The sequence below is a fragment of the Lithobates pipiens genome, unplaced genomic scaffold, assembly GCF_037356315.1.
Source record: "Lithobates pipiens isolate NorthernLeopardFrog02 unplaced genomic scaffold, aLitPip1_a1.2 Scaffold_27, whole genome shotgun sequence".
In the NCBI taxonomy this organism is placed as follows: Eukaryota; Metazoa; Chordata; class Amphibia; order Anura; family Ranidae; genus Lithobates; species Lithobates pipiens.
The window spans coordinates 38,656,984-38,680,152 of NW_027507788.1; the positions used below are offsets into that span (position 1 = coordinate 38,656,984).

The 23,169-nt window shown below is 43.3% G+C and overlaps 1 protein-coding gene across 1 annotated transcript in view; it reads left to right on the plus strand.

The window, feature by feature from the left end:
- The first annotated feature begins 1,068 nt into the window (after positions 1–1,068).
- PHLDB1 (pleckstrin homology like domain family B member 1) overlaps positions 1,069–23,169 on the plus strand; it is a 198,451-nt gene continuing 176,350 nt past the window's right edge. Inside the window, exon 1 of the mRNA XM_077456846.1 lies at positions 1,069–1,106. The gene's annotated coding sequence lies outside the window, so the exon portion shown is untranslated. The remainder of the gene's footprint in view (positions 1,107–23,169) is intronic.

Sequence of the window (23,169 nt, forward strand, 5' to 3'; positions counted from 1 at the left end):
TACGCCATACAGTCCGCCCGTGTGTACGTGACATAATACTAAAGATGTGCACAGGAGACTAGAAGCAGGGCTGTCCTAATGCATAGGCAGTGCCCATAGGCCCTAGGTGCATGGGGCCCCCTGATTGTCTTGCATTACATCATACTTGCCAACTGTCCTGTATTTGCCAGGATGGCCGTGTCATGAGCAGCATCCTGGAATCTGTATTGTGCCCTCCTGATCGCAGTATTGTGCCCTCCTGACCTCTCTGTACTGTGTACTTCTGCCTCCACCCCTGTACGGTGTCCTTTGTGTTGATTAGTCTTTGATTTATGGAACGCTTTTTATATTGTTTAAAATAGATTTTATTGAAAGTACTAAAAAATCTATGTTTAATTCTATCAACTATTTATACTTTAATTCTTGAGCGTAGGAGCGTAAATTGGGGCAGGCTGGTAGGGGCCCAGTAGATTACTTTGCCCAGGGGCCCATGATGCTATTAAGACGGCCCTGACTAGAGCTGGATATGATGACCTAATATTAATATACAATATTTCAAGTTTTCCTGACAAAAAAATCTATGATAATTATTTTATTTTCCAGTCCAGACCATAAGAAATAGGGGAAGAAAGTACAAAATCACCTTTCCTTGAACTGGAAAGGAAGGGGAGAGAATTCTATCAAACAGAGACACAGAGAACAATGAAAACATGACATTGGTTCCAATTCTTCCCGACTCAATCCTAAACATTTTAAACATGAATTATCTTCTGGGCATCCTCATATTGCAAGAAGTTAAGCTCCATACTTCTGTTTTTTGCAAGTGGAAAGGGCAGACAGTGTTTAATTTCTGGCTGCAGAATAAGCTGCTCCTTGTTCTTGAATAGTAGAGGGGACAGGGCGGGCTCTCAGGCCCTTTTTCTTGCTTGCTATTGGTAACGGAAGTTAGGCCAGCTGTAGGAGGGACATGCCCCCACAACCCTGATCTGACAGTGAGTCTTCTGTCTGCTTGCAGCTGGCTGCATCTCACAACTGGATACTTCGCAGACGTGGTACAAGGAGGAGGAGGAGGAGGAGGAGGGAGGAGGGGAGGAAGGAGAAGCTGCATATCTGGAGTTTATGGAAAGGTAAGAGGTACTGCTTCACAATTACAATGTATGCATGTGAGATCTACAAAGTACCATCTGTTTATTCCTTTTAATTATACTTTTTCTTTGTAGAAAATTAGTGAGAAATTGTAAAACTGATGAAATAGCTTAGTTCTTAATGGGATGCATTGTATAAATAATTGGACGTTGTTGATATGTGTTGTCTTATTCTTGTGTTTATTATATACATCTGTCTAATTTGTTGTTATATATGTATAAGGATTGGGTGAGCGCCATGCAGAATATTCAGTGTATAAGGGGGGTCTTCTTTTTTCTGTGGTCCCATAATGTCTTTCTGGTTTGCTTTGGGGAAAAAGTTTACCTTTCAAAAAGTTGAAGTCCATTCCTCTTTAGAAAACAAATTCCTTTGTCCCTCTCTCCACCTAAATGGTGCCTTTTTTTTTTTTAGGTCTGATGTATAAGAGCTCTATTAATAAAAGTATTATGTAACTTGTGATCCATTACACTAAACTTGTCATCTAGACTCTACATTATTGGATTTGCTATTTTTAATGTTACTATAAAGGAAAATGAGTGGTGGAAAAAAAAAAGTATCAGTAAATAGTTTTGCCTGCAAATTCTTCACGGTCTGGGAAAGTGGAGGCGTGATAGGGGTCGGGCTTTACTTTGTGTTATAAGGTGTCCCTCTTTTCCAGCTTAGAAATTTGGGAGGTATGTGTCAGCTCTGCACTCCACCCACATTCCTGATAAAGATTTATGAGCAGATTTACGAGGCTTTGAAGTTGATCATATATGTTTTAAAAAGTTAAAGGAGAAGTGCGCTTTTTTTTTTAATAACAAAGGAGCATTGTCCAGCCCCTGGCCTCTCCTGCAATAAACTGAATATAACAGCCAACCTCTGTGCAGAGGAAATTTCTTACTACTGATTGACAATGGGATCTTTCCATAAGTGTGTCTGATCACTTCACTTTGATGAATACAGAATGCCATTGCTTTAGAGTCACACGTTTATTTTTTTCAGTGCATGTCATGCAAATGTGTCACATCTCTTATCGAATATTTTAGCAATGTGTTGGGCCCAGAGTTTGCAAAAAAATGATTTATCAGAAAAGTAGATATTAAATCTGAGAGCTGATTAGGATGATAATGCTGATGTAATAGTGAGATTTAGACCAATGGCAATAAACTGCTCGTATAAATGATGTACCTAACGCCCGGTGTTGCCAAACTCCCACAGCATTTTTTACAGACAAAAAATGGATCATTTACTTAAGGAGCACATTTTTTTTACTGACAACCTGAAAAATGACAGAACTCCTATTTAAATCTAGGACAGCCCATATTTAACCACCTCAATACAGGGCACTTACACCCCCTTCCGGCCCAGGCCATTTTTCAGCTTTCAGCACTGTCACGCTTTGAATGACAATTGCAGCGGTCGTGCTACACTGTAACCATGTGAAATTGTTATAATTTTCTTCACACAAATAGAGCTTTCTTTTGGTGGTATTTAATCACTCCTGGGTTTTTTATTTTTTCCTAAAGAAAAAATAAATTATTATTATTATTATTATTCAGGATTTATATAGCGCCAACAGTTTGCGCAGCGCTTTACAATATGAGGGGAGACAGTACACTTACAATACAAATCAATACAGGAGGGATCAGAGGGCCCTGCTCGTTAGAGCTTACAATCTAAATAAATGTTTTTCTTAGTTTCTGTCAGTAAATTTTGTAAATAAGTAATTTTTCTCCTTCACTGATGGGCGCTGATGAGGCAGCACTGATAGGCTGCACTTATGGGCATTGATGAGGCAGCACTTATGGGCACTGATTAGGTGGTACTGATGAGCACTGATAGGCAGCACTGATGGGTGGCACTGGTGGGCACAGATAGGTTGCACTGGTGGGCACAAATAGGCAGCACTGGTGGGTACAGATAGCGGCACTGATGGGCAATAATGGGTGGCATTGATGGGCAGCAGTGATAGCCAGCACTTACTGGCATCACTAATGGCCACTGATTGCTGGCACTTGTGGGCACTGATTCCTGGCACTTGTGGGCACAGATTGGTGGCAATTGTGGGCACTGATTGCTGGCAGTGGTGGGCAATCATTGCTGTCACCGGTGATGATCAGTGCCCTGATTACATACCTAGCTGTCCCCTGTGAGGAGATGCTGCTGATCATCTCTCCTCTCCTCGTCAGTACATATTTACAGACATAGATTTTTCTGGAAGACTCCTCTCTGAATGCAGGTTTGGAGTATTTTCTGTGCCCCTGAATTCTGCTCTAAAATACACCTATAAATAACATATGCACATTAGTTAACCTAGACATATGCACATTAGATAACCTAGAACTGCATTCAGAGGCTTAAACAAAATGCCAGACGCCCTTACCATAATTCCCAATAGTCCCTCATTTGAAGAAACTGGCCCTTGTTTTGTCCCAAATCCCTTTTTATTCTTTTCTCTTTAGTTGTCCTTCTTTTTAGCCTGATGTATAGACCTCTATAAACAATTTACCTACCAAAACTGTTTGTTACAGTATACTTACTGCATTAAACATTTAACCCATCCTTTATGTTATTGTCTTTAAAATGTCAGTAAAAGAAAAGGTTATGGTAAAAAAAAAAACACTTGCGGATTTACACATTTATTTTGTGCTTAATAATTCTTTGTGATCTGTCCCTCTTGCTTATCTATGAATGGTAGGAGGCACCTTGTTAAATGAAATCCATTGTCCTACTGCTGCAAGACCTATGCTTTACACTGTGCTGCATTCCAACTGCATTCCACAAGCACATACATGCCACACACACACACACACACACACACACACACACACACACACCGTAAATAGGTGCAGTCCATAGGACTTGGCTACAGAAATAACATTCAAAAGTGTAATTTATTCAGACCTATTAGTTATGTAGCAAGGTCCCAGACCTCCTTTGATCTAATGAGAACCTCCAGGGCCAGGGATAGCTGACATCCTTCTGTATGTAGTGGTTTGTGAGGCATGGTGGGTGCAGAGTAGTTAAAGTTATTTGGCGTCAGATACTTTGTGAATGCAAAAGAAAGTTTATTTCTCTTAACAAACTTTTTGGGGAGAGAGGGTTAGGACCAGGACACCCTTAGATAGTTGCAAGACTAATTGTCAGACTCTGAGACTTCAATAGGAGGACAGCCATGCAGGGAAAGGCATCCAGCAAGATGCCACATCTGCATGTGCAGGAATGTTGTCTCCTATGGCAACAGTCTTTAACAGTTCCTAACACAAAGCTGAACAGTTTCTTTCTATTCCACTACAATCACTTCTTGCAGTTTTTCAGCACACTGAGCTCCCAATCTCTCACTAGACCTGCTGATTCACTGCCACTGAATGCCTTGGGCTCCTCCAATCTTCTTCTTCTTCAAGGGTCACCCCCACTTCTCTGCTCGGTCCCTACCTTGGCACTCTAGGTATCTCTCAAACTTCACCCCCACAGGCCTGTTCGGTCCCTGGCTTGACACAGAAGGCTGCTCTGCAAGAGTCACCTCTGCTGGTTGGATTCCTGGCTTGATACCCACTGAAGTTTCCCAATTCTTCACCAACCCCAGTTGGTGAGGATGCTGCTCCGGCACTTGCTTCAGTTACTCACTGTGGTCCCTGGTAATTAGGCGGATAGTCCCTTACTGGTGACAGCTTCCCCTCTACCCCTGGCTGGCAGAACCGTCACTTTGGTTGGACTGCAAGCCGCAGTCCCAACCCTGTGTTGCTCTCTTACTTCTGGATAGGCCCTCAGACAGCCTAGCAGCCAGATGTGCCCGGGATAGGCCCAATCTCCAGCCTAGCAGCCCGGGCAATACAACACATGTCCACCCAGACAGCCATCCAGGTGGCACAGAACATAGATCACCTGACTCCACCCGAATATATAGGCTCTCCCAGCAGGCCAAGGGATTCAAGAAAACCCCTGTCCATTGGCTGAGATACCCCATATACCCATAACCTGACCTTGCATTGCTCTTCTGATATCTAGTGCCACCAGGTACCTGGCCACTTAGTGGTAGAGGAGAAAAGTGCAACAAGTCCAAACTTAGGGAGAAACCAATAGATCTCTAACAATCAACCAGGATAATTATTCCTGGCAAGTAAATTTGTGAGGAGCAACCTTGTCTAAACTCCAGGGTGCTACATGTGTTTATATTTTATTTTAAGTGCACGTGAAATGGCAGACCCTCTTTCATCCCTGGCACCCCTCTGACACTGATAATAGCTTTCTAGCCTCTTGCAACGGCCGATCAGCAAGAATAAAAGGAATGCCCCCCAAAATAAAAAGAAGAAGTTGGGTAAGTGTTGTGTGTATAGGCGGGCAGTGGATGGAGTGTAAGCATATACAATGCTGACAATATTTAAGAGCTCATTTGCAGGGGCGCAGAGAACCATACAATGTGAAAGAACATGCGCATCAAGACTGCTCAGACCAAACATGGTTCTGCAATGGTGTTCTGTATGGGCAGTCTCCAATTAAGTTTCTTATGGAAGATACTAGTGGGGTGCAACCCTCTATTTCAACTGGCATAGAATTGTATTATTCTCATAATAACTATAAGCAGAGGCTCAGAGCACCCCCCTTAGATCAGATGTCAAGGGCCCCCCCCCCCCCCCCCCGCCATCAGAAGTCAAGAGTCCCTCCCTCACTTCACAGTGCACTCCCCTTTACAGTGTGCTGCTGCCAGGAAGAAGCTGGAGCTTAGCTGGGAAGTAGAAAGTGCAAGGTCTGGAGGATGACCAGAGAAGGGCTGGAGTTTGCTGCCAGAGTCAGCTGAAGGCAGACCAGGGGAGGTGGAGATTGGGGGGTTATGCGGCTGCACAGAGAGGCACAGGAGTCTTGTCCCTCTTTCTGCTGCTGACTGCTGAGATGGGTGGGGGGTGGTGGGGGAGCAGAGATGACTCTCTCTCTCAGTAGCTGCACAGAGAAGCTCAGGATCTGGTGGAGGAGCTTTGTCCTCCTCTCTGCTGCCGATGGCTGAGGCAGGGTGGGGGCAGGGACAGGGGGTTCCGCAGCTGCAGAACAGGTACAAGGGTCACATGAAATGGCCTGGTGGGCTGGATTTGGCCCATGGGCATTGTGTTTGAAACATGTGCTGTAAGGGCTCTTGCGCACAGGCTGCCTGAGCCCATTCAGCATAACTGAAGCCATATCTCCCTTACTCAGGGAGCCAGGGTACACTGTACCGCCTGTCATTAACATGAATGGCTGTGCACCTCTGCACTCATGTATATAGAGGTGCTATTGTAAACACTTTAAAATTGATATGACACCATACTCACACTGCTGAAAAGTGGACCAAAGTTGTCCTCAAAACCTCCAATACTTATGGGTATGTATTTTAGATATTTATAAACTAATATTATGAGAATATTTATCAATAGTACAATAGCATATTCTGTACAGCCACAGAATATGAAATATCCACAACATATAGGTATTAATGTTATTATTATTATATAGGATTTATATAGCGCCGACAGTTTACACAGCGCTTTGCAACATTAGGGCAGATAGTACAATTACAATACAATTCAATACAGGGGGGAATCAGAGGGCTCTGCTCGTTAGAGCTTAAATGTTTCAACTTAAGTCGGTTTGTGGTGATGCTCTCGGCAGCATTTAGCATCTGTCTGCAGATAGTGGAAGAAGAAGGTGAAGAATTGAAACACAATCCCCTGGTAGCGGACAAAAGATTATTATAAAAGTTATCTAATATGAAAAAATATTTATTGAAATATGAAAATACAAATCATATAATAGAGAGCATATAATCACATATAAAAACGCAAGTTATGGTGTTGTCATCCAAAAGGAAAATAACAAATAGTAAACTAATGTTTCTTGCACCCAACACGTTTCGGAGTGGGTATTTAGTTCTCCTTCTTCAGGGGTGTGGTTTTAGCAAGAAAGTTAATATTATACAGTGGAATGACAACTGTTGCCGATTAAAAACATAGAAGTACACAGAGGTCGCTTCAAAAATGCTTGAGCCAAAGGATTCAACACAAAGGCATAACTCAATGACAGGGAGGTGCCTGGCCCAAAATTACTGGTCCAAATCTCCCATACAGCCAAACCAAGAGGCAGGTACCAGGGGACCCACTGAGGCCAAAAATGGGAGAGGGGCCCTGCCGAGTTGCCTAGCGGTAGCTTGGCTATGTAAAAGGAAGTATAATAGTGTATTGTGGAGGGGCCAAAAACATCAAAACTGATGTAGACTTGTGAGTGCTCACTCCAGCATCTAGCCCATCAAGAAAGGGGAGGAGGACCGGTAATATTCCTTTAAAAATGCTCGGTCCTGACAGACATTTTCTTGCTTATTTTCCTATGGATAAGACCTTCCAGCAGGACAGTTGAAACCCAAATTAATTACTGAAACCACCCTGTCAGTATCAAGCAGAATCAATACACTTCAAGAAAAACCTGCAAAACCCAGTAAAATTCAACATATGCTTAGGCTGGCTGAAGCCTAGCTGCTAAAGCATACACAGAATTTAAAGTGGAAGTAAACCCTTCTATCATTTTCAGTCAAGGAAGCTGCCATCTTGGCCTCTAATGATTCTTCAACTGCCATAATGCTGCACATGTGATCAGTTATGAAACCAGCCATTGGATGGTTTGAAAGTTTGGTTGAGAGCACAACCAATGTGAATGTTAGCATTTCCGGCATGCCGCGCATGTGAGTGTTTTTTTAAACTGGGTTTACTCCCGCTTTAACTAGTGACACGCCAGCTTAATGTAAAGTGCCTACATTTATACAACATCATTAGTACCCCAAAGAGCTTGAAACCCATGATGAGCGCTTATAAAAATAGCTACTTGTGAGAATTCACTTCTGCATCTTATAGGAGTAAATTCTATTCTATTATGATCTATTATGATATATTATGACTATTATATGGGATCCTAAAGATTTCTAGGATCCCATGAGAAGGCTCAGCTATGGCATCCTCTCATGCGTGAAAGGGCCAGAAGTCTTTGTCCAAGGTAAGCATTTAAGGTAGTCAATTAGGATTGAGGAAGGGGAATTATGATATAGTTAATTGCTATGGCCTGAATATCCATTTAAATGATATAGGGTACAGCTTTTTTTGAAAATGTATAATTTATTTATACTGACTTTTTTATGGAAAGGCCAAGTTAAGCTGCACTGGGCTATTGGACTAGGCTATTGGGCAGTTTAGACGAGGGCAGAGTTTCTCTTTAAAGTGGTTTAGTTCAAAATAATAATGCAAATAACTTTTGCTGGACTGTCAACTGAAAGGGCCATCATTTGTCTCTCATTTTTCTTCTCTATCACCATGAAACTTTTAAAGGGTAACGGCACTTTCGTGGGGGAAAAAAATAGCAAATAAAGAAAAAAATAATATAACCCATATAATTGTGACACTAATCATTTTGTAATTGAATGTTATTAACAATTACCTTTCCTTTTCAATCTGCAGCCTCTGTAATTTTCTGAGACTGCATTGCAATATGGCTACCTGGAGTTGTTCTGTACACACAGTGTGTACTGACCACTCCTCAGAAACATAATTTCCTGCTTGTGTGATTGGCTCACCAATTTTCCCATGAATCTTACTAAGATACAAGTCAGATTTCAGGCATCCCCTGCTATAAAAATGTCATTTTTGGAGAGATAATTTCAATAGGAGCACATCTAATGGGATGCAGGCCCAGCAGTTTTCCTCATTAGTGCCCAGCAGCTGCACACCTGACAGCTAATTATGAAACCACTCCCATTAGACCCACTCAGCACAGAAGCACAGAGAAACACACTTGGATTTTTTAAGAATAGCAAAAGGTAGGAATCTGCAACAAAGGTTGTTATACTCCTACATAGATCACCCAGAGGGGAATGTTTTTTTCTTAACAAAAGTGGCGTTACGCTTTAAGTTTAGTGATGTGAGGGCAGTATTTTTAATACAAAGCTAAGTTCGAAAGAGAAGTTGATGATTAGAACAGATTTTCAGCAGAGGCAATGAGTCAGCCAAGAGTAAGTGGATTCAAACATGCTTGGGACAAACACAGGTTTTACTCAAAAAAGTTTAAAGGAAAAAAAAAAGGGGGGTAGACTTGATGGGCCACTCTGTCTTTTCCTGCTACCTCTCTTGTATGTTTCCAAAAACCATTTACAGAAGTCATATATAAAATAGATAGCAAAAGCACTTGAAAGGAATGATGAGAGCACAATATGTTCTACCCTTTAGTCATGCATCCTCATATCACTTTTAAACCTAAATACTTTTTGGTAAAAAAATAGGCAATAAGAATGCATATTAAAAGCCATGGATTTTGAGAATTTATTTTGAGTAAAATTACAATTTTTTTTGCTTGGGAGTACCATGATATTTTACATAAATACCCTTTTCGTTCTCATGTCTGTGCCCATTTTATCTTATTCTTAGCTGATTTTTTGGATATAAGACAAGCATATTTTTTTCAGCTGTGTGTAAGTGCTACAAAACAACTGGTTTTCCATGTCTTCAATATATACCACAATGCTGTGATTCTATGCACCCTGCATGAAGCCAGGAAATCTATTTTAAGCTTTTGCTCAGAATTCCAATAGGTTTAGCAGTGCTTTTCCTTCACTATGTGTTCTGAATTCTGGCACTTTTAGCTGTTACTTTGGTAAGCAAGAATTTGCTACCCAGCATGCATCAGAGATAGAAGCTCTTGCTTTTAATACTTTACATTTGTAATATTGCAGTTGGAATCATGCACCTAGTAATGGAAAATGGCACCTGCAGCTACTATTGAATATCTAGCGTGAAATAAATGTAAGCTAAAGTTCCACCTAAACTGATGCTTTATGCCTGGTGAGACAATCTGACAATCTATATGTAATACTAATGGTCTCCTATTGTGCTGTGAGGGATACAAACACAGCAGTACCTTTGCGATAATTGTTATCAGCTTTTCTTGACTCATTTTATGGACAAACACAGAAACCCTCCAGGGCTGAAAACAACGTCAAGAGCAAGCAAACCGACTATGTACATAGATCTTGGCTGATTTAGTTCTTTTACGTGGAATATTGAAATGGCGTAAGAGTAGTGCTCTTCTTAAAGCGACCCTGTAGGACATTAAATGCTTCCAGAAGTGTTGGTTTCCCTTTAGACCCCTTAGGTGTGGATTTCTGTCAAATGGAGCAGTGAAGACGTGGGCAGTGAGACAGGTAAATATCTAGTTGCTTTGCTTCCTTTACAGGTAGTTCATTGTAATAAATAATAACTACCGTAGGTTGTTTTCTTAGGAAAATTACAAGCTGCTCCAGGGAGGAATTGTAGGCTATGGGGGTAACAAAACAATTCTCCTAACTGGCAATATGGCTTAGTCCTGAAATAATTCCTTTATATAATACTGGACACTCTTAAAAAAACGAATTCCAAGTCAGTGGTACTTTACAAAGTCCTTTTATCCGTAATGCTTCTCTTTAGTAGACAGTTTCCCTTTTTGTGCTTAAAGCGTATGCAAAAGTAAACCCTTTTTCTAGTGTTCAATAAGGCAGGGATGGGTTGGACCTTCTGTTTTTATTGTGGTCTCTGTCTCCACTGGGGAGATTCACCGCTCTGTTTTGGTGACTACTGTCACTACTACAGAAATTAAGGGGAAAGCCTAAATTATAGAGTTGTAATGAGAGCAAGAGGTGGGAAATACTTAGCGAAATTTGGCCAGTTCAGCAGGGAAGCAGGTGCTTACTAGGAAATGGTATTGAGTGTTTCCTTATTTTTTTTGTAATGGTAAGGCCGCGTACACATGAGAGGATTGTCCGTCCAACCCGCTCGTGTGTGGGCTTCAGCGGACTTTTTCAGCGGACAGTCTGGCAGACTAAGTCTTTCGGAATTTCCGTAATTTTGTCCGTCCAAACTTGGTTTCAGCGGACAGTCCGCTCGTGTGTAGGCAAGTTGGACGGACTAAGTATGGCGCATGCTCAGAAAAGATTTACACGCCGAAGGTTGCATTGCAGTGTATTGGACATCGAATTTCTAGTCCCGTCGTACGTGCCGTACACGTCATCGCGCAAGCTTTCGGCGGACTGTCTGCTCATCGTGTGTGATCATGTCCGTTCATTCAAAAGTAGGACGGATTGTCTGTCGGATTGTCTGACGAACTTAGTTGGCCAGACAATCCGCCCGTGTGTACGCGGCCTAAGACTGTACTGCCTGTACATTGTTTAATTGATACTGAGCTGGTGGATCCTGAGAAACAAGGGTTAATGCTGCTGGCCAGGTTTTCCCAAGCTTTATGGGGAGTACCGGCACTGCTGGGGCAAACATATAAAAAAAGGAGGGAACCACCTCCTGGGTTTGTCTGTTCCATGCAGGGGAAGGGAATAGTAGATATGCCAGTATGTGATTGCCACTTTGTTTAATACCACCCCTTGGAGGAAACCTACTTGGGTTTCCAGGGACAAGGATTTGTGCTACCGACTTATGAACTTTAAGGATTCTAAAGACTTTCTCTACAACTAAGGTATGACGACCTCATTGGACAGGGGCATACAGAAGGCACATTGTATCGGAATGATGTACCATCCAGCCGTAATCGCTTATTTATATTGCAACAACTTTAGTAAAGAACTTTGTTACTACATGCTTTTGCCTGGTCTGAACTTATTTAGAACAACTGTAAAGGGGTGCATGAATGCATGGTATATCACAGAACATGGTTTACACCAGGGGACAATAAAATACAGGAGAAGATGCAGTATCCAATGTGCAGTGAAGGTAACTAAAGAAGAATAAGAGAAGGCTATATTGCCATTGCCAATGACTACAGTACTAGTGTCTGCCTGCATGTAGCAGCCAACCAGCCAGGAAGTGGAGGTGATGTGGCATAAGTGACAGAAGGTCTTGGTAGTGAAGGAGCTAGTGTGCTTAGGCTCCACCCTAGCAATCTGTTTCCCAATATGGGACCAACTCGCAGGACAGGGCATCCTAGGGATTGAGTCTGGGAGTCATGGAAGATGGAGTGAGGCCTCGGAGAGGATTATGTACAGAGTTGAGCTTCCTAGGATAAGTTTAACATATAGATTTGTTTTACTGGCATGAGAAGACTGGTCACTGGGCTGATGGAGTCCGGAGCAGGCTCTGCATCACCAGCTCATAATTGCTGCATGGAAGAGATAAATGCAATAGGAACTGTTGTCCATAGTGTACCGAGTCAATCCATCTCTTTAGCAAGCTGAACGAAAAGAAAATAACAAGCTATGGCCAGCGTAAAAAAGGGAAATTCCTCTCACTTCCTGTTGTGTCTCCAAGACAAGAATTGAAAGAAAATCTGTTAAGTGGGACACAGGCAAGAAAAAAAAACTTCCCTACTGGCTATAGAGTGTTAATCTGCCCAGTAAGTTGTACCCATTTAAATGATCTGTACTAATTGGAAGTGGGAACACACCAGTAGATACATTCATAGGTGTTTCTGCACAAAGTGGCCACAGACATTCCCTTGCGGACTTGCATGAGCTGTCAATAGAGATAACAGAAAGTTATTTCACATGCAATTCTTAAATTTCACCAATAATAAATGCATTTCAGGGCATAGGAAATCTAATTATAACGTTATTGGGTTGGCAACAGATGACCTTTAAAATGATGCTGTAAAATGGCCCTATCAGGTTAACAACAAGATCATACCAGCCGTACTTTCTTACTACTGAAGAAGAATTATTTGAAGGTTATAGCATTCCAGTTAACTCAACCTGCATTCACTTAGATGTCCAACTGCTTAGGGGTGTGTGGCGTGGCACTGCGACTGGAAGCAGCTTCCAAACTTCATTAGGTCTCATGCACACTTGAGCTCAAAACTCCTGTTTTACAGATGTTTGACTTTTTTTCTGCCTTTAAATGCCCCTCCTTGTTAACCCATGTGTCCATGCACGCATAGGTGTTTACAGGAGTTTTTAGAGGTAGGGGCATTTAGAGGTAGAAAAAAACATCACTTGCACATCCTGAAGAGGAGAGTTTGAAAAAACATGCAGAAGTGACCAACAGAATGCATTGATGCCAAGCACGCAAATATGCATTAGCGCGTGTACGCGCATATAAAAATGCAGCTTCTACTATGGTTTTTTTGCTGCTTTTCTCTTGTAAGGAAGGCATCTAAATAATACAGTGTGCTTGATCCATTAAAGATTCTGTAGCATTTGCCAAATGCATTTTATTCCTGTGTTTTGGCCTGCTTTTTGCTGCATGTCCAGGTCACCCTGGAGGACCTGCTCATACCCACTTCTTGGTAAAGTGTGCACCCACCCACACTATAATGATACATTGTGGTTGTTTAGGTTTTGCAGTCCACAGGGGATGCATTTGCCCTCCTCCACTTCAGGTTTTCTCCCAGAATCTACAGGAATGCTAAGCTTAACTGGGCCATAGATGATTCAAACCATTTACGGGCAGGCTTAATGTGCCCAAATTGATCGAATGATCAACTTGGGTATAACCAGCTTGCCAGATTTTACATGTAAGTATTGCTAGCGGCTGTTATAGCTGCTAGCAATAATCACTGTGTTCTCCTGGTGGGGATTGCTTCCCCTGCCCAGAGAACACAATGGCTTAGTTCGAGGGATTCCCCTCCCAACACTGTCTGTGTTCATGGGAGAATTGAGCGATTTTCTTTCCTGTAACCCATGGTTGCAGGAAAGAAAATCGCTCTTTCTATGGCTGACCTAAAGATGACTATAATGCTTTAGCATCCCAAGCCTGCGCAAATAGATAATACTGGGTTTGTAATCGTATTATGCAGAAAGTATGTGGTGGAAAGAGGTAACGGGTAATATTATTAGGTGGATTTTGAATATATAACAAATAGAGAGTATTTTAAATGACTTTATACATTGCAAGTTATTCAACTAGACAGATTTAGACATTTGTTTGAAAACGTGGGAAAAAACTGAAATCAGGTTTTATCCTATACATACTGTAGAGTCAACACTATCGGACATTCCAACAACAAAATCCTTGATTTTTTTTCTGACAGAGGTTGGCTCAAACTTGTCTTGCATACACATGGTCACACAAATGTTGTCGGAAATTCCGAACATCAAGAACACGGTGACGTACGACAAGCTGAGAAAATTGAAGTTCAATAGCCAGCACGGCTCTTCTGCTTGATTCCCAGCGTGCGTGGAATTTTGTGCGTCGGAATTGTCTATAGATGCTCGGAATTTACGACAACAAATTTTGTTGTCGGAAAATTTGAGATCCAGCTCTCAAATTTTTGTTGGCAGAATTTTCAACAGAAAATGTCTGATGGAGCCTACACACGGTCGGAATTTCCGACAACAAGCTCACATCGAACATTTGTTGTCGGAAATTCCGACCATGTGTACGTGGCAAAACACTTTATAGGCTAAACTAATAGCAGTAACTTCAATCTAAATCTTTTTTAAGATTGTTCTTTTTTAAGGGATTCAATGTCCCACAAATATATATATATCCTGAAGCTATTTTATGAGTGCCATATTTGTGTAGTTGGCTAATCTATTAACTAAGCTGTAAAATCTAAGTTTTACTAGGTTTATCAGGTTTGAAAACACTATATGCGATTAAACCTTGCTATAAACATGGACAAATTTGTTGGTAGCCTTCCAATAAAAAAAGAAGAACCCAGAATGTTCTCGGATATAACTTGAAACCCGGCAAACTAATTGGCATCCATCATTGTTTATTTAATACTTAAATCTGAAGTTCACTCCCTGCTGACTTGGGTACCGAGTATGAGCTTCCTATTGATGACCAATTTCAGACTTCTAATCAATGGAGACTATTATTCTTGGCTAGAAAGTCAGTGACAAAGAAATGGCTCTCTTCAACCCCTCCCACAGTTTAAAAGATGATGGACTATAAGACCCCTTTCACACTGGGGCGTTTTTCAGGCGTTTTTCATGCGCTTTATCATTAAAAAAAGCGCCTGAAAGAAGCCGCAACTGCAATCCCAATGTAAAAGCCCAAGTGCTTTCACACCGAGATCCCTTTCACACTGGGGTGTTTTTCAGGCGCTTTAGCGTTAAAAAAAGCGCATGAAAGAAGCTGCAACTGCAATCCCAATGTAAAAGCCCAAGTGCTTTCACACCGAGATCCCTTTCACACTGGGGTGTTTTTCATGCGCTTTATCATTAAAAAAAGCGCCTGAAAGAAGCCGCAACTGCAATCCCAATGTAAAAGCCCAAGTGCTTTCACACCGAGATCCCTTTCACACTGGGGTGTTTTTCAGGCGCTTTAGCGTTAAAAAAAGCGCCTGAAAGAAGCTGCAACTGCAATCCCAATGTAAAAGCCCAAGTGCTTTCACACCGAGGCGCTGCGCTGGCAGGGCGTCAAAAAAAGTCCTGCAAGCAGCTTCTTTGCAGCGCTTTTGGAGCGGTGAATACAACACTCCTAAAGCGCCCCTTCCCATTGAAATCAATGGGAAGCGCCTGTAAAATGCCTGAAAAACACCTGAAAAACGCTATTGGCAGCAGCATTTTGTGGGCGCTTTTAACCCTTTATTTGGCCACTAGCAGGGGTTAAAAGCGCCCCAATAACGCTCGAAAACCGCTGGTAAAGCGCTGCTAGTTTAAGCGGCGCTTTACGAGCGTTTTTCGGGCGCTGACATTGTGAAAGGGCTCTTAAAGCACTTGGGCTTTCACATTGGGACTGCAGGTGAGGCTTCTTTCAAGCGCTTTACAGGCGCTTTTTTTTGCTGACCCGTCCCTCGGTCTCGGGTCCCGGCGCCGCCATTTTGGGTAAGGGAAACAGGCAGTGGAGCCTTGCGGTTTCACTGCCCGTTTCCTACTGTGCATGCGCGAGTCACGCAGCGCTTTGTGAATGGGACGGGCTGTGTTCTGGGACACACAATTCCCAGAACACAGCGCGACCCATTACCCAGAAGATGCCGCACGGAGGAGGAAGAGGCAGATTAGGATGATGTGCCTAGCAACAGGCATTTCTGGTAAGTAAAAAAAAAAATGTTTTACATTTTTTTTTTTTATGATTTTTTTCTAATTTTTAATGTATTTTCTTTTTTCAGGGTGGCCCAGGTTGACGCCACGCCAGCTTAAGCCAGGAATGGTGGTTTGCGACAATGGCACCAACCTCCTCTCCGCCCTCCGACAGGGACAACTGACCCATGTGCCCTGTGTAGCTCACGTCCTTAACCTGGTGGTGCAGCGGTTCTTGGGTAGGTACCCCGGCTTACAGGATGTCCTGAAACAGGCCAGGAGAGTCTGTGTGCATTTCCGCCGATCATTTAATGCCTGTGCTCGGCTGGCTGAGCTCCAAAAGGAGTTGAACCTGCCCAAGAACCGCCTTATATGTGACATGCCCACCAGATGGAACTCAACATTGGCCATGCTGCAGCGGCTGCACACGCAGCAGAGGGCCATCAATGAGTACCTGTGCGACTACGGCACCAGGACAGGGTCAGGAGAGCTTGGTTTTTTCTCACCACGCCAGTGGGGCATGATCAGGGATGCATGCACTGTCCTGTCACCGTTTGAGGAGGCCACAAGGATGGTGAGCAGTGACAGTGCATGCATCAGTGACACTATACCTCTTGTCCACCTCTTGGAGCATACGCTGCGTGGAATAATGGACAGGGCACTTGAGGCAGAACAGAGGCAGGAAGAGGAGGACTTCCTTGCCTCTCAAGGCCCCCTTTATCCAGACAGTGTTCCTGCTGTGCCACCCATCACACAGGAAGAGGGTGAGGAGGAGGAAGAGGAGGAGGAGGATGATTGTGTCAGCATGGAGGTGGAGGCTGGCACTCAGCATCAGCAGCAGCAGTCTTATAGGGATGATTTACAGTCCCAAGAAACACGTGGACTTGTACGTGGCTGGGAGGTGGTAGCTGCGGATCATGTTGTCCTTAGTGACCCAGAGGACTCCGGACCGAATGCCTCAGCTAACCTACGCTGCATGGCCTCCCTGATCCTGCAAAGCCTGCGGAAGGATCCTCGTATTCTTCGGATCAAGGAGAGGGACCATTACTGGCTGGCCACTCTCCTTGATCCACGGTACAAGGGTAAGGTTGCCGACCTTATCTTGCCATCGCAGAGGGAGCAGAGGATGAGACATCTCCGGGAGGCCTTGCAGAAAGCTCTGTGCAACGCGTTCCCAGAGACTGGGAGGTCACAAACTCCTGGTCCTGGACAACGTGTTGCTGAGGCATCAGTCAGAAGGAGCGGTGGAGAAGGTGGCCGTCTGACTGATGCTTTCAGACAATTTTTTAGTCCGCAGCCCCAAGGTATGATTGGTTCCAGCACCCATCGCCAGCGTCTAATTTACATGGTGCAGGAATACCTAGGGGCAAGGTCAGACTTGGACACCTTTCCCACTGAAAATCCTCTGGCTTACTGGGTCTTGAGGATGGATCACTGGCCAGAGCTTGCACAGTATGCAATTGAGCTACTGGCCTGTCCTGCATCCAGCGTTCTTTCGGAACGCACCTTCAGTGCTGCTGGTGGCTTCGTTACCGATCACAGGGTGCGCCTGTCCACCGAATCAGTTGATCGACTGACCTTCATCAAGATGAATCAGTCTTGGATCACCCACAGCTACCAAGCACCTGAAGCTGATGTAACCGAATAATTTTTTTTGAAATACCACATCCCTTCAAGACTGCCTATGCTGATGCTGAGTGACTGTCCTGTTATGTTGATTGTCTATCCTCTTCCTCCGCCGCTGATATGTTGGAAGAACATTTTTGGTTCTGGGTGATGCCAGCAGCCCAATTTTTCTGCCCCTGTTTAACAGGGGCGTTTAAGTACAATTTTTGATGCAATGCTTTGCAGCAGGGCTAATTCCTGCAAAAAAACTAGAGTATATGGCAGAGGTTGCAGTGTGATGGCACCAGTGCCTAAGGCCCAATTTTTCTGCCCCTGTTTAACAGGGGCGTTTAAGTAAAATTTTTGATGCAATGCTTTGCAGCAGGGCTAATTCCTGCAATAAAACTAGAGTGTATGGCAGAGGTTGCAGTGTGATGGCACCAGTGCCTAAGGCCCAATTTTTCTGCCCCTGTTTAACAGGGGCGTTTAAGTACAATTTTTGATGCAATGCTTTGCAGCAGGGCTAATTCCTGCAATAAAACTAGAGTGTATGGCAGAGGTTGCAGTGTGATGGCACCAGTGCCTAAGGCCCAATTTTTCTGCCCCTGTTTAACAGGGGCGTTTAAGTACAATTTTTGATGCAATGCTTTGCAGCAGGGCTAATTCCTGCAATAAAACTAGAGTGTATGGCAGAGGTTGCAGTGTGATGGCACCAGTGCCTAAGGCCCAATTTTTCTGCCCCTGTTTAACAGGGGCGTTTAAGTACAATTTTTGATGCAATGCTTTGCAGCAGGGCTAATTCCTGCAAAAAAACTAGAGTGTATGGCAGAGGTTGCAGTGTGATGGCACCAGTGCCTAAGGCCCAATTTTTCTGCCCCTGTTTAACAGGGGCGTTTAAGTAAAATTTTTGATGCAATGCTTTGCAGCAGGGCTAATTCCTGCAAAAAAACTAGAGTGTATGGCAGAGGTTGCAGTGTGATGGCACCAGTGCCTAAGGCCCAATTTTTCTGCCCCTGTTTAACAGGGACATGTAATTACAATTCTTGATATAATATTTCACAGGAGGGCCCCTTCCTGTGCCCACCCAGAGTAACTGTGAGGACTTATAGTGTTGTGGCACCAGCACCACAACCACCAAAGGTCAATTTTTCTACCACTGTTCAACAATGGCATGTAATTACAATTCTTGATATAATCGTTCACAGCAGGGCGCTCCAGCGGCCACCAAGAGTCACTTTGAGGGCTTACAATGTTGTTGCAAAACCAACACCTTGTTCCGCCATTTCTGCAGAGCATATAGGGCAGGCCCCTACTTTCAAACATCCAATTTACAAACATCTCCTACTTGCAAACGGAAGGAGACAACAGCAAGTGAGATGAAAAAAGATGGACGACAAAACAAATTATACAGGGGTGATAACCCTTCCCTATGTTTTCCAAAAAGCTTAAAGATATTTTTTTTGACTGGAGCTACACTTTAAAAATGTACCGGTTGAAAATGACAAACAGATTCAACTTAACACAACAAACCTACACAGTCCCTGTCTTGTTTGCACCGCCTGTATACTGCTGTTCTGAGTATATAGGGCCTGGGGGCCACACGCATTTCCTTTTTTTTAATATGGGTACAGGGTTCCCCTTAATGTGCGTACAAGACCCAAATAGGCTGGTAATGGGCAGGGAGGGCTACCCATGCCATTTTTCTGAATGATTTTCAACCATATTGCAGGAACCAGATATAACATTAAAACCGCAAGCAGTTTTAAATGGTGTTATTTCCGTTTAATGTCATTTTGTGCAGGGACTGTTCTAAACACGGGAAACACGTGGCACTTCACAGGCATACTATAGACACCCCCCAGGCACCATATTTAAAGGAATATTTCACTTTTTTTTTTCACTTTAATCGTCATTAAAATCAGTGCTCCCGCCAAAACGGTAGTTTTTAAAACTTTTTTTTGCAGTGACCCATGTCCCCTGAGGCAGGAGGCAGATCGCCAAACCCTTTTTAGCATACTATCTTGCATATTAGCCGTTAAAATGAGCACTTTCCAATTTGAACGTTCGAGTCCCATAGACTTCAATGGGGTTCTAACGTTCGTGCCGAACGCGGGGGTCGTTCGCAAGTTCTGGTGCGAACCGAACCGGGGGGTGTTCGGCTCATCCCTACTCTCCAGTAGCAAGAGCATCCCCGTCGTCCCCACCCCCACTTTGTTTTAACATATAACAGCAGCAGAGAGGAGGACAGAACTCCTCCTACAGATGCTGCATCTCTCTGTTTGGCCGCAGCACCCCCTCATCCCCTATATTGTGCACAAGCTGGACCAATGTGTCTATGTAAAAATGCCATACCTGACATTCTTTTTTGATAAAAATCAGACTTTGCTTCTGATTTTTGATTCACCGGAATATAAAGAATAAACATTGAAAATTACATGGAGGCGACCACTGCAAACAATTGGTTTCTGTAGCTCTCAATGATACTTCTGAACCTGCCAATAGGTCATTTGGCCCATGCTTTTTGAACAAACTACTCCAGCTTTCTCCGGTTTGAAGGGTGCTTTCCTCAGACTGCATGTTTAAGGATTCATAGAAGGACAATTTAAAATAGTTCAATGTTTTTATCTTAACCATTCTTGGATGCTTTTAGCTGTGTGTTTTGGGTCATTATCCTGTTGGAGGACCCATGACATGAAAGTGAGATAGCCCGCAGTGTTCGTAGAAAAAAAGGTGCTGGAAGTATTCGGTCGTGATGCCTTCACACCACTTCTTTGCAGTTGAACGTGCCTATCACACTCCAACCCATGTGCATAGTATACTAGCGCCACTACCCAAGTGTAGCATTTACTAAAGCATATTGGTAAAATGAAAAACAAAAAATATGCACTCACAATTGAAAGACATTAAAAAGCATATAAATAAATCTCCAGAAGGTAGTTTAACAAAGGGGGCCACACACCGAAATGCATAGCCATGCCCATAGACACCACACATTACATCATCACGGCCATTTTGTGGACCTGCAAAACTTCCCTGCTGTCCACAGTGGTTCTCATCTATGTGATCTACACATTCAGTCTGCTGGACTATAATTTTTTTTATAATCTCATATCTGATTTATGATCACCTTGCCCAGTGGACAACCTTTTCCTTTGCTTTCTCAGGTCCAGGTTTAGTGTGGTGCACACAATGATAGCAAGAGTAACTACTGAAGACCAGGCTTTATTCTGATACTTTGGTTTACATGTACAAATCAGGATTTTTTGCTAGAAATTTTATTAGAGGCCCTAGAGCAGGGATATGCAATTAGCGGACCTCCAGCTGTTGCAGAACTACAAGTCCCATGAGGCATAGCAAGACTGACAGCCACAAGCATGACACCCAGAGGCAGAGGCATGATGGGACTTGTAGTTTTGCAACAGCTGGAGGTCCGCTAATTGCATATCTCTGCCCTAGAGAATAATAGTGGGGTTTGCAATTTTTAATGGCACACAGTATTTGCCATTTTTGAGTTTTTTCCAAATGAATTACACATTTTTTTAAAAAAAATTTAAATTTTATTGCAAGAAAACACAATACATAACTCAATTTTGGGGAAAATATAAAATATGTTACGCCGAGTAAATAGATACCAAACATGTCACGTTTTAAAATTTTGCACGCCTGTGCAATGACGACAATCTTACTATCTTTTAAAAGTTTTTAACAGGTTACTACTTTACACAGGAGGTCTGGTGCTAGAATTACTGTCCATGATCTGAGGTTCGCAGTGAAACCTCACATCTGAGATGATCACTGCATGCATGACCGGCGCGGCATTCGCCTCATACATGTGAATTGGGGGGGGGGGGGGGGGGTGGAAGCACTTTAGCATTTTTTTTATTATTATTTATTTATTTTTCCACTATCACTTTAATAAAAAAAATGTATCACTTTTATTACTGTCAGAAGGAATATAAACATCCTTTTAACTGCAATAGGTATGTAACGTACTCTTTATTGAGAGATCTGGGGCAGTGGCGTAACTAGAACCTTCAGGGCCCCGATGCAAGAAACCATGAAGGGCCCCCCTGACAGGGCCCTTTACTCCGAGTTTGGTGGCGGAACAACAGGACCCGGTTGCAAGTGGGTGGCTGCATGTAAAGGAACCAATTTCTCCATTTGCCGCCGCTTCTCCACCTCTCCCTTCCACAGGCATTCAGCGGCTGCAGGAGGAAAATGGAGAGATGGGTTCCTCTATGTCGGTGTTTCTCAATCTTTTTCCAGTCAGGGCACCCTTTAAGTACATCCCTAGGTGAATGGGGCTGCACTGCAACCCACCTGCAACTGTGTGCATTGCATGCAGTTGCAGCATAGTGATGATGCATTTAAGGGGTTGTAAACCCTCAGTGCATCCTATGCATTAAGGTGAAAAAACACCTGGCAGTCACTGGAACCCCAGCCCCCACCTTTTTACTTACCTGAGCCCTGGAACTTCACCAGGTGGAGATGCGCTCTTCCTTTGTCCGGGGTTCTCGGCTCCTGATTGGATAGATTGATAGCAGCTCAGCCATTGGCTCCCACTGCTGTTAATAAAATCCAATGAGGCGAGCGTCAGGGGCGCCTGCAAGGTAACCCCCCCCCCCCCCCCGGGAGAGCGCTTCTCCTAGGGGGTTGTCTGATAAGAGGAGGAGCCACGAGAGCCACCGAGGGACCCCAGAATACAAGGTTCGGGGCCACTCTGTGCAAAACGAGCTGCACAGTGAAGGTAAGTATAACATGTTTGTTATTAAAAAAAAAAAAAGCAAAACCTTTACAATCACATTAAGGGATTAAAACAGGTGGTCAGGAGGCAACATATTGCCCCTTTACCAGCTGTCAAATGCCTCTGAAAAGCGATCTGAGCACAGATCGCTTTTCAGAGGATTAGCATTTTTTTTGCTGCTACTTTGAACAAGCAAGAAAAAAAATCAGTTCTGATTGTACACATATGGGGTAGGGCTGGGGAAAAAAATCGATTTGAATCTTGAATTGAGTTGAGAGGTCAAATCGATTAAAATTTTCAGGAAATAGTTTTTTTTTAGATATTTATTTTTTCACCAGGATCAGTGCTGACTCCGCACCGGTCCTGAGTTACTGCGTGCAGGAGTTTTTAGGTGAGGCCGTGGCTTCGGCCTAGCCCGTGAGGCCGGACCTGCGGACTAGGACGAAGCCACGGCCTCACCTAAAAACTCCTGCCCGCAGCTCCTCAGGACTGGCGCGGTGTCCATAAAAAAAAAACTGGATTCGATTTGTGAAATGAGTTTTTTTTTTTTAAATGACATTTTTTTTTTTTAGAAAATTGCCCAGCTCTAATATGGGAAGGGGGGGGCAGGATTAAACGCAGATACATAAAATGTGCATAAATACATCTAAACAGGGGTGGCTGGTGCTCAAAATTTTTGGGGGGCACAAAAATTTTTATAAACCAAATCATCAAATGCAGCCACTGTGCCGTCAAACGCTGCCACTGTACCCTCAAATGCAGCCAC